Source organism: Triticum dicoccoides, chromosome 3B (genome assembly GCF_002162155.2).
Source record: "Triticum dicoccoides isolate Atlit2015 ecotype Zavitan chromosome 3B, WEW_v2.0, whole genome shotgun sequence".
Lineage (NCBI taxonomy): Eukaryota > Viridiplantae > Streptophyta > Magnoliopsida > Poales > Poaceae > Triticum > Triticum dicoccoides.
The window spans coordinates 687,236,116-687,246,634 of NC_041385.1; positions in this window are offsets into that span (position 1 = coordinate 687,236,116).

Here is a 10,519-nt window from a genome sequence, read left to right on the forward strand (position 1 = left end):
TTCTTTTAAAGCCCTTTATGTGGCGTCGCTCAGATGCCCGACTGTGGCATTTCTTTTAAAGCCCTTTATGTGGCGTCGCCCAGACGCCCGACTGTGGCATTTCTTTTAAAGCCCTTTATGTGGCGTCGCTCAGACGCCCGACTGTGGCATTTCTTTTAAAGCCCTTTATGTGGCGTCGCCCAGACGCCCGACTGTGGCATTTCTTTTAAAGCCCTTTATGTGGCGTCGCTCAGACGCCCGACTGTGGCATTTCTTTTAAAGCCCTTTATGTGGCGTCGCTCAGACGCCCGACTGTGGCATTACTTGTTATTTATTTCAAATTTTTTTTATACTACCAAGTTATTGCAATTTATTAAATAACTTGCTTGCGCGCATCCTAGATTTATTTATCTTTTGTGACTGACGTCATGAGCATAAAATACTTTTCAGCACATCATTGTTATATTATACCTGTGTTCATAATGTTTGCGAGTACATTCAAAGTACTCACTGGCTTGTCCCTGGCTATTGTCTTGGCCAGATTTTTCTTGCTTGGAGAGGAGCGACGCGATGCCAGCCCCGGAAACCACTCAATGGAGATAGCAGCCTCGCGAAGATAGGAATTTAACCTGGTCAGCTATTCCCGTGGGGAATGGAGTCCCATAGACTCAGATGTTTCACAACCCGCTTCCGCCATCAACCACTAGAAACCATTTGTTGTACCCACAGGCCAGAATGGTCTTGTACTACATATTTTGTATTTTTGCTTGGAGTTTCTGTATCAAGTTGGAGCCTCATCAGCTAACAGTAATCCTGGGGCTGATGAGCACGACGGTCTTTTCTGGAAATTTATTACCCGGAAAACCCGGTCGTGACAATGGCCTTGAGGAATTTGCGCTTGATCCAATTGTCATCCGTGTCCTTGCTCCCATGATATCAGAGTGAGACCGCGAGTTTGGTTACTCTCCGAAAGAGCTCATGAGGTTCTTCATCTTCCTTCATTGAAAACTCATCGACTTCATCTTGCACCACTTCATAGTTGGAGTGTTGAATGCTTGCGCTTCCCCGATAGAGAGACACAATGCAATGCCACGCATCTTTGGCCACCGCATAGGGTCGAAGATAAGGAAGATCTTCAGGAGGAATAGCATCTTGGATGATGAAGAGAGCATTCTCATTGAATTGATTATCCACGACTTCTCTAGGGGTGAAGTTGCTTCCGTCATGTGGATAGAAACCTTCTTCAATGATTCTCCAAAGATTAGTGTTCACATGATTTAAATGACGCTTAAAGCGATACACCCAAGAATCAAAGTCCTCATTTTTCACAATCTTAGGAGGAGGACCGACATGATTTAAATGAGTAGAGGGAATCGGTCCTCCATAAGTTGGAGGTTCCACATGGGCAAAGATGCCGGTGCCATTTCTACCACTAGTAGGACCCTTTTCACTATTAGCTTCCCCCTTGTCGGAGGTAGCATCCGTCACCTTGTTAGTGGGATCACCCACTTTCATCAGTGCGGTGGAAAGCTTAAGACCTTCTAGAAATTTAGTAAACATGCTTTCAACCTCGGTCATCATGGAGGTTTTCAATGTGTCCAAAGCCACATTGAATTCCTCATGAGAGATCGTGGTTCCCCCATCGGCCGTAGACGAGATAGGATTCACACCGGAGTGCTCCTCCACACCATATGTGGTGTCAACCATACTCTTCGGACGGCAAAGTCCTTAATAAAGAGACGAGGCTCTGATACCAATTGAAAGGATCGATATAGTTGACTAGAGTGGGGGGGTGAATAGGCAACTAACACTTTTTAATCTTTTCTTTACCAATTTAAACTTTGCATCAAAGTAGGTTGTCTAGATATGCAACTATGTGAGCAACCTATATGATGCAATAACAACTAACACAAAAGCAAGCAAGGGATGCAACACAAATAAGCTTGCACAAGTAAAGGCACGAGATAACCAAGAGTGGAGCCGGTGGAGACGAGGATGTGTTACCGAAGTTCCTTCCTTTTGAGGGGAAGTACGTCTCCGTTAGAGCGGTGTGGAGGCACAATGCTCCCCAAGAAGCCACTAGGGCCACCGTATTCTCCTCACGCCCTCACACAATGCGAGATGCCGTGATTCCACTATTGGTGCCCTTGAAGGCGGCGACCGAACCTTTACAAACAAGGTTGGGGCAATCTCCACAACTTAATTGGAGGCTCCCAACGACACCATGAAGCTTCACCATGATGGACTATGGCTCTGAGGTGACCTCAACCGTCTAGGGTGCTCAAACACCCAAGAGTAACAAGATCCGCTAGGGATTAGTGGGGGGAATCAAATTTCTCTTGGTGGAAGTGTAGATCGGGGCCTTCTCACCCAATCCCGAGCAAATCAACAAGTTTGATTGGCTAGGGATAGAGATCGGGCGAAAATGGAGTTTGGAGCAGCAATGGAGATTAGGGTTGGAAGAGGTGAGTCTTCTTGGAGAAGAAGACCCCCTTATATAGTGGGGGGACAATTCCAACCGTTACCCACACCTCAGCCTGCGACCCGCGGAAGTACCCCACCAAAGGAGCGGTACTACCGCACAGGCCTGCGGTACTAACGCGACGGACCGCGGTACTACCATGGGCGCGGCAGAGCACGAACCTGAACAAAATAGCACGGACAGGGCGCGGTAGACCTGCAGGCGCGGTAGTACCGCGGCCCCATGCGGTACTACCGCAGGACAGCCACAGGCCAGGCCCAGTAGGCACAGATGTAAAAAATTACATCCGTGACTACTTCTGCTGAGATATTGTCGTGCGAAAATCCGACACGGAAGTACCGCGACCTGGGGCGCGGTACTACCGTGAAGGGTGCGGATGTAAAAAATTACATCCGCCCCTACCTCCGCTCCTGCTGCTGTACCTGGCCAGGCGCCACGATACTACCGCGCCGCAGCACGGTACTACCGCATAGAGCGCGGATGTAAAAAATTACATCCGCGCCTACTACCGCTTGAGCAGCGGCGCCAGTCCAGAACTCATGGTACTTCCGCTCCTGAGGAGGGGTACTACCGTGGGAGCTCACGGTACTACCGCTGCCTCCTGCGGTAGTACCGCTTTGAAGGAGCAGTACTACCGCTAGCTTGAGAAGAGCAACGCGGAGGCCTTCATTTCGCAGAGACAAGGTGAGACGGAGGAACACTCCAAAGAGCTAGAGGAAAGGCGGTTCAAAAGGGAACGTGTACGTGAGATTCCACCCAAACTTTTCCAAAGCGGACCCCCTCTTAATAGTACGGCTTTCTTAACTGAACCGTAGAGAAACGCCTTCTTCAATAATCTTCCAGGGGCATCAAATCGTTTTGTGTTTAGTCGTGATATATCTGAAAAGCTCAATACACACGATTAGTCCGCAAAGGCATTGTCATCAATCACCAAAACTACTGAGGGACACGAATGCCCTTACAACTGGTAACAGGGATGACAGTATTAGTGAGCATGTGTATGACTTAGGAGGATACTGATGCATCTCGGGTTTTGTAAAGTATCGCGAATCAAAGGGAAGATCACATGATAACCAAAGGTTCACTCAAATGTCATTCGTGTAATCATAGGACTCAATATGGACGTCCACGGTTCTGCTATCGATCATTGAACAAAGGGGTTTTGTTCATGTCTATGATTTACCAAACCTACGGGGTCACAAGTTTAATCACGATCTGCTGAGTGTTAGTAGGAAGAGAGTATCGAGTATCTATTTGTGGAATTTTTCCATTCAGAATAGTTCTGAGAGGAACCAAAAGCGTTTCCGGGTCACCAAAAGAGTTTCAAATGTTTCCAAAAATGTTCTGGTGCAAGGTCACTTTGGTTGGGACAAGGGTCAAGGCCCACGAGGGTTGATGTCAATGCAAAAGTTTTTTTCGAAAGATAGGGGCCAAACACCAGGGTCCCTGGCGTCTGGTCCTAGGCCAGACGCCAAGGTCCGTGGCATTTCCTAAAACGCCAGGAACCTTGGCGTTTTGTGTTGGAAACTGAGAGGACTCTTCCTTGCGTTCCAAACCGACTTTGGGGAGGCCCTCTCCCCAAGTTACGACCCAAGGGCTCAACATATAAATAGAGGGGCATGGCTAGCCCCTAGAACACAAGTTTTAGAGTCTCCTCTAGTTCCTCTAGTTCTAGTTCTAGTTGATCCTACTTGATCTAATTAGAGCTAGACCTAGTTCCTCTAATCCTCATAATTAGAAGCCCAATGTGGTTCTAATCTCCTCCCTCTGATTCTCCGTCAACGATTAGCTCTGGACAATGGAGTGCTGCCGGATCGTGAAGACTGTACACTTGCAACCAAGTAGAGTGTCCATGCTTTCCGTCTTCCGTTCGAGGGATCGTTCGAGGGCGGATCGCAGGGTCGTTCATCGAAAGTTCGAGGGACTTCAAGTATGATCTACACCGACTTGTCTACTTCTGCTGCACTCCAGAGTCGGTAACAATCATGATCCAAACCGTTTATGCATCTTCATATTGTTCCTAGGTGATTGTAGGGTGATGTTTTTGTTTTCTACTATGTTTCCCAACAGCTTCTACTTTGAGCTCCTAGGGAATCATAGGGAGCCCTAGTGGTGCTTCGACCTTGATGCATGGTATGCACATGCCTTCCACACTTATGGCCTGATGCTTGTGGCCCAATTCAAGCCAATCGAAATGGAGGCCTCAGCCGATTTGCTAGACCGCACCAACGCTCCCGAGCAGGATGGGCTTGGGCCTACTTTCTACAAAGCGTCATGGGGTGCAGGTGTCGGTGATGTGCAACGCCTTTTCTACGAGCTGTGTGCAGGAGGTGCCTCGCTCGATGCCATCAATCGGGCATTCATTGTCCTCCTGCCCAAGGGGGACGGTGTGCCTACCCCTGGCGCCTTCCTCCCCATGTCACTACAAAACACCGACGTCAAAATTGTCTATAGAGGGTTGGCCACCTGGTCGTGGAAACAAATATTCCATGTCATCAACGAAGATCAATTAGGGTTCATCCATGTCCTAAGCATATATGAAAACTTATTATATGCCCCTAAGATTATCCAGTGCTGCCACCAGTGTAAGGCTTGATATCTCGCGCACATGCCTACACTTAACATGATATCCAGGCTAGATGCACAAAGCTAAAGCAAATAACCAATCATAGAATGATATATCATGGAATCGAAAAGTTTACCATTAGTGTATTTATCAAGATGCCTCGTAGTTGGCACAGATGTCTTGGTTAACTTGACATTGGTCATTTAAAACTTCTTGAGAATGTCCTTGGTATACTTGGTGCGCGCGCGCGCGCGAGAGAGAGAGAGAGAGAGAGAGAGAGAGAGAGAGAGAGAGAGATCCCTTTAATGAATTGTTGAATTCAAAATTCGAGAAAGAACTTCAACTCTCCATTGAGTGACATCTCAAAATTCTTGGTCATATAGGCTGCAAACTTGTTACAAAGATCAAGGTTAGGTGAATCAAAAATTATGTCATCCACATAGACTTGTCATATGATAAAATCACCTTTATATCTCTTAGTAAAAAGAGTTGCATCAATTAAGCCCTGCACAAAATCATAATTGAGTAAAGAACTTCTTAAGATGGCCATACCAAGCCTGTGGGGCTTGTTTGAGACCATATAGTGCCTATGAAGTTTATACACATAGTCTTTACGATGGGGATCAACGAACCTAGGTGGTTGTGGAACATATACCTCCTTATGTAGAGGACCGTTAAGAAAAACACTTTTCACATCCATTTGGTATAACGTGGAACTATTGAAAGTGGCATATGAATGCAAGAAAGATGCTAATAGATTCAAGATGGGCAATGGTAGCAAAGGTCTCCTCCAAGTCCAAACATTCAACTTGTGAGTACCCTTGTGCCACTAACCTTGCTTTTTTAATGATGGTCTTGTTCTCATGTTGCTTGTTCTTGAAGACCCACTTGGTTCCAATAACGTTATGATCTTGATCAATTGGCATCCTTACCAAAAATCACACCTTGGTGCATTCAAAGTTGTTCAACTCTTCTTGCATGGCAATAAGCCAATCCACATCCTCCAATGCTTGTTGTACCTTAAGTGGATCAGCACTATACACAAATGAGAAGTGAACACAAAAGTCATTAATTATTGATGAGTGACCACACCTTATGACAACCCCGTTAGCATCTTGTCAACCTACTCGCCCGACCACTTTAGGCATGATGGAGGTAATGGTTTGTCGATTTTCAACTTCATTTCCACCCTGTTCATATTCAGAAGCTTGATTCTCCAAAGATGGAGCTTGATCTTCTATAATAACTTCCTATTCTTGAGGATCTTGCACCTTTGCTTGTGGAGGGTCTTGTTTTCGGAGAATGAGCTCATATTGAGCAATGTGATCTTGTGGCGGCGTAGATGATGAAGTTTCTTGGACAAGGGTAGTGATCGAGTCTCCTTCAACATATTCATGAGGCACTTGTTCGATAGGAAGGAGAGCACAAACACCCTTGGCCAAGATACCTTGCGATGGATCTTCATCACCTACATCACTTATATCAACTTGCTCCCCACGGGAGATATTCCATTCATGAAACACAACATCACATGTTTCTACAACACATCCATTTGATTTTTTGTAGACCCTACAGGCGTGAGAGTTTGATCCATAACCAACAAATAAATATACCCTTAATTTTTTGGATTGAAATTTAGCTGAGTGATCTTTCTTGACAAGAAAGAAACAGTTACAACCGAATACTTGAAAGTATTTGACGTTTGGCTTGTTCCCAGTTAGGAGCTCATATGGGGTCTTATCCAAGATCTTGTAAAGGTAGAGACAGTTGGATGCATGACATGCGTTGTTTTTGGCCTCATCTCAAACGCTATATGGTGATTTGCACTCATCCAACATGGACCTTGCCATCTCCACAAGTGTTCGGTTCTTCCTCTCTGCTACACCATTTTGTTGAGGGGTGTATATGCATGGTGTGAACTATTGATGATAAATCCCCTCATCACCAAGGAACTCTTACAAGGTGTAGTTCCATTGTCCAAAGAGAACCCAAAGAGAACCACATGAAGGAGCTCCAAAGGCCTTGAACTTGATACAATATTCTTGGGTAGGTGTGTTGCTTGATGCTGCGTCCTTGCTATGCATGCACTACACACACGATTTTTCTCAAAAGAAACATCCGTTAGTCCAAGGATGCATTCACCATTCAGGATATCTTTAAGATTTCTCATGCTGACACGGGCTACCTGGTGATGCCATAACCACCCCTTGTTGGCCTTGGCCATTATACAACTTGCATTGTAAGTGCTCTCTTTTGTGAAATCAACCGTGTAAAGGTTGCTACCCAACTCTCCTACAAAGGCCACTTCAAGATACTTCCACACTTGTTAGACCAAATAGTGTATCATAACCTACGGAGGACAATTGGCGAACGGAAAGTAAATGATATTGAATGGATTGGACGAGCATGACATTTACTGAGACATGTCATTAGTAATAGCCACTTTGCCCAAACCAAGTAACCTTCCCTTTGATCCTCCTCCAAATACTATGATCATGTATGGTTTGATAGCTTCTATGAAGTCCGTGAACAATTTGGTATCTCCGGTCATACGACTGGTGCATCCACTATCAATCACCCAAGACCACCGGTGAAAGCACTCTACACATAATTTAAGTCTTTGTTAGAGGCACCCATTTTGCAATGGGACCTCTAAAGTTAGCAACAATGATCTTTGGAACCCAAATAGAGTAATAGCGGAAAGAATTGCGAGGACAAATATATTTAGCATAAACATCTCCATCCTTTGCCTTATGGAGCACATAGGATGGAGGCATCACTTATTTTGCCTTGTTGGGAGTGGGCTTGCCCACTTGCAACCACATTATCAACCTATTATCTTTTCCCTTCTACTTGTGCAATTCACGTACAAATAAAACCTTTTGAGGGGTTGTGTTCTTTCGAGGAGAGGCATCCTTCTTCTTGTTAGAGCTTGGATGAAAGTGCAATTATCACTCAATTACGAGGTGATTGATCACAATACGATTTGCGATGACTAATGTTTCTTGTCAAGTTTATCTTAGTACATTGGCTTCCCTATTGTGTCTACGGACGTCGGCAGCCCCATCGATACAAAAAGGGAAAAATACCGTGTTCATCGGTGAATCAGAAAGTTTTTCGTTTTTCTTTTTGAGTCCTAGGAATATCTGTACTATTAAGAGGGGTTGCTGTGTTTCTGGAGTTGGGGAACTCAAAACTTTTGATATCTTTGTTGTTGCTAGTGCAAGGCGTTCCCGAGCCAGACCAAGCCTTAGGTGGATCAGCTCATTCGTAGAAGATCCAACACACGCGTTGGGCAGTCACAAATTTCATGAGGTTGAGCACTCCTAGGCCACCATAAATCTTGGCTTGCAGACGATATCCCAATTAACCTTTCCCTTTTTGCCGGTCACTTTATCACAACTCGCCCAAAGGTAGGCATGACGTAAGCTATTAATCTTTTCACTTCAACTAGAAGATCAAAAGGCATGAGGTGGTAAATGGCAATGGCAGTGAGCACAACCTTGACTAAAACAATGCGCCCCCGCGTAGCCACATGCACAACCGACCAAGGTAGAAGTTTGCCCCCACCTTGTCCTCTAAATATTGAAAATGGATGCACTTGAGCCTTGTGACCAACAACGGGAGACCAAGATATCACATGGGGAAAGTAGTATGGACCACCGGGAAGGCCTGCAGGATGTCATCAAGGTCGATGTTGCCACAATGAATGGACGCCACAAGACTTTTGGCGAGCTGTGACCATGCCGGTTACCTCCTCAAAGTAGCTTAGAGTTGATGCTAAGAAAATAATATCATACTTTATTGATGCAACAAAGATAGCGGCATCATCCACATACAAGGATGCACGGATGGGTCATGGGTCAACCACAAAGAGGATGCAATAGGCCTTGATTGGTAGCCTTGCGAGGATGTGATGGAGCAGATCAATACCGAGGGGGAAATCAGAGGGGAGAGAGGACCCCCTACCGAAGATCACGCCCATGCTTAATTGGATCACCAGCAACACCGTTTAGCAAAACTCTAGATGGGATCATGGACAAGAGGGCGGAGATCAAAAAGATTCGAAGGTTTTCTTGATGTCATGCTTGAAGAGCAAGGTTGGAGTTTTGTTGTAGTGAAGTCGACGAGCCAAGTTGTGGACATGCATAAAGTTATCATGGACACTCCTTTTCTTGATGAAAGCACTTTGAGCATTGGAAACAAGGTTAGGCATGTGAGGAGCAAGGCGAGTGGCCACCACCTTAGCAATGATCTTTGCAACAACATGAAAATGGGTCTAGAGTCAGAGATGTCCTTTGCCCCATCTTTTTTGGGAACCCCTAAATCTTGTTTCGGGTCATTTTTTAAAGTATGGTTGAGTTTAGAGAAAGATATCAACATTTACTATATTAAATAGATATATACTTCTATGAGTACATATTTCATGATCAATGAATTCTGATGGACTATGCAGTAATGAAGAAAATTATGTCTATTTAGTATTTACTAAGAGCATCATAGCAGACCCTTAGTGCAATTTACTACTCACTCTGTTCATTATTGTAAGATGTTTTATATTTTTTCCAAATCATATGTACATAGACACATTTTGGTGTGTTTGTTCACTCATTTCAGTTTATATTCAAATATCTAAAACATCATATAATAGTGAACAAAGGGAGCAGTATGATAACCCACAAGTATAGGGGATCAATTGTAGCTTTTTCGGTAAATAAGAGTGTCGAACCCAACGAGGAGCTAAAGGTAGGATTTATATTCCCTTCAAGTTCTATCAACCACCGATACAACTCTATGCACACTTTACATTTGCTTTACCTAGAACAAGTATGAAATTATTTTGTAGGTGTGATGCTAGAACTAATTTGCAAGAATAAAACTAGGAGTACTTTGCGAGATAATAATAGTTAGTTGTTTAGTAGAAAGATTTTTATAACACAAGAGAAGTATTTTGTCCCCGGATAATAGATAACTAGGCCGGTAATCATTATTGCAATTTTATATGAGGGAGAGACATGACCTAACATACTTTCCATACTTGGATCATATGCACTTACGATTGGAACTCTAGCAAGCATCCGCAACTACCAAAGATCATTAAGGTAAAACCCAACCATAGCATTAAGTATCAAGTCATCTTTACTCCCATACGCAACAACCCACTTACTCGGGTATAAGCTTCTGTCCCTCTCGCCACCCACCATAAGCAAATCATGAACGTATTGCAGCACCCTACAACGGGAATCCCTCATGCTTGCACAACACGGAGGGCACCATAGGACAACACCAAAATAAAACATACAACTCAAACCAATCACGATCATCAATCAACCCATATGACAAAACGAATCTACTCAAACATCATAGGAAGGCCATACATCATTGGATAATAATATATAGCATTAAGCACCTTGTTTAGGTAGAGATTACAATGGGGAGAAGAGGTGTTACATGCTACTTCTTGAGCTTGCGTTGGTTTTTCCATTTAAGAG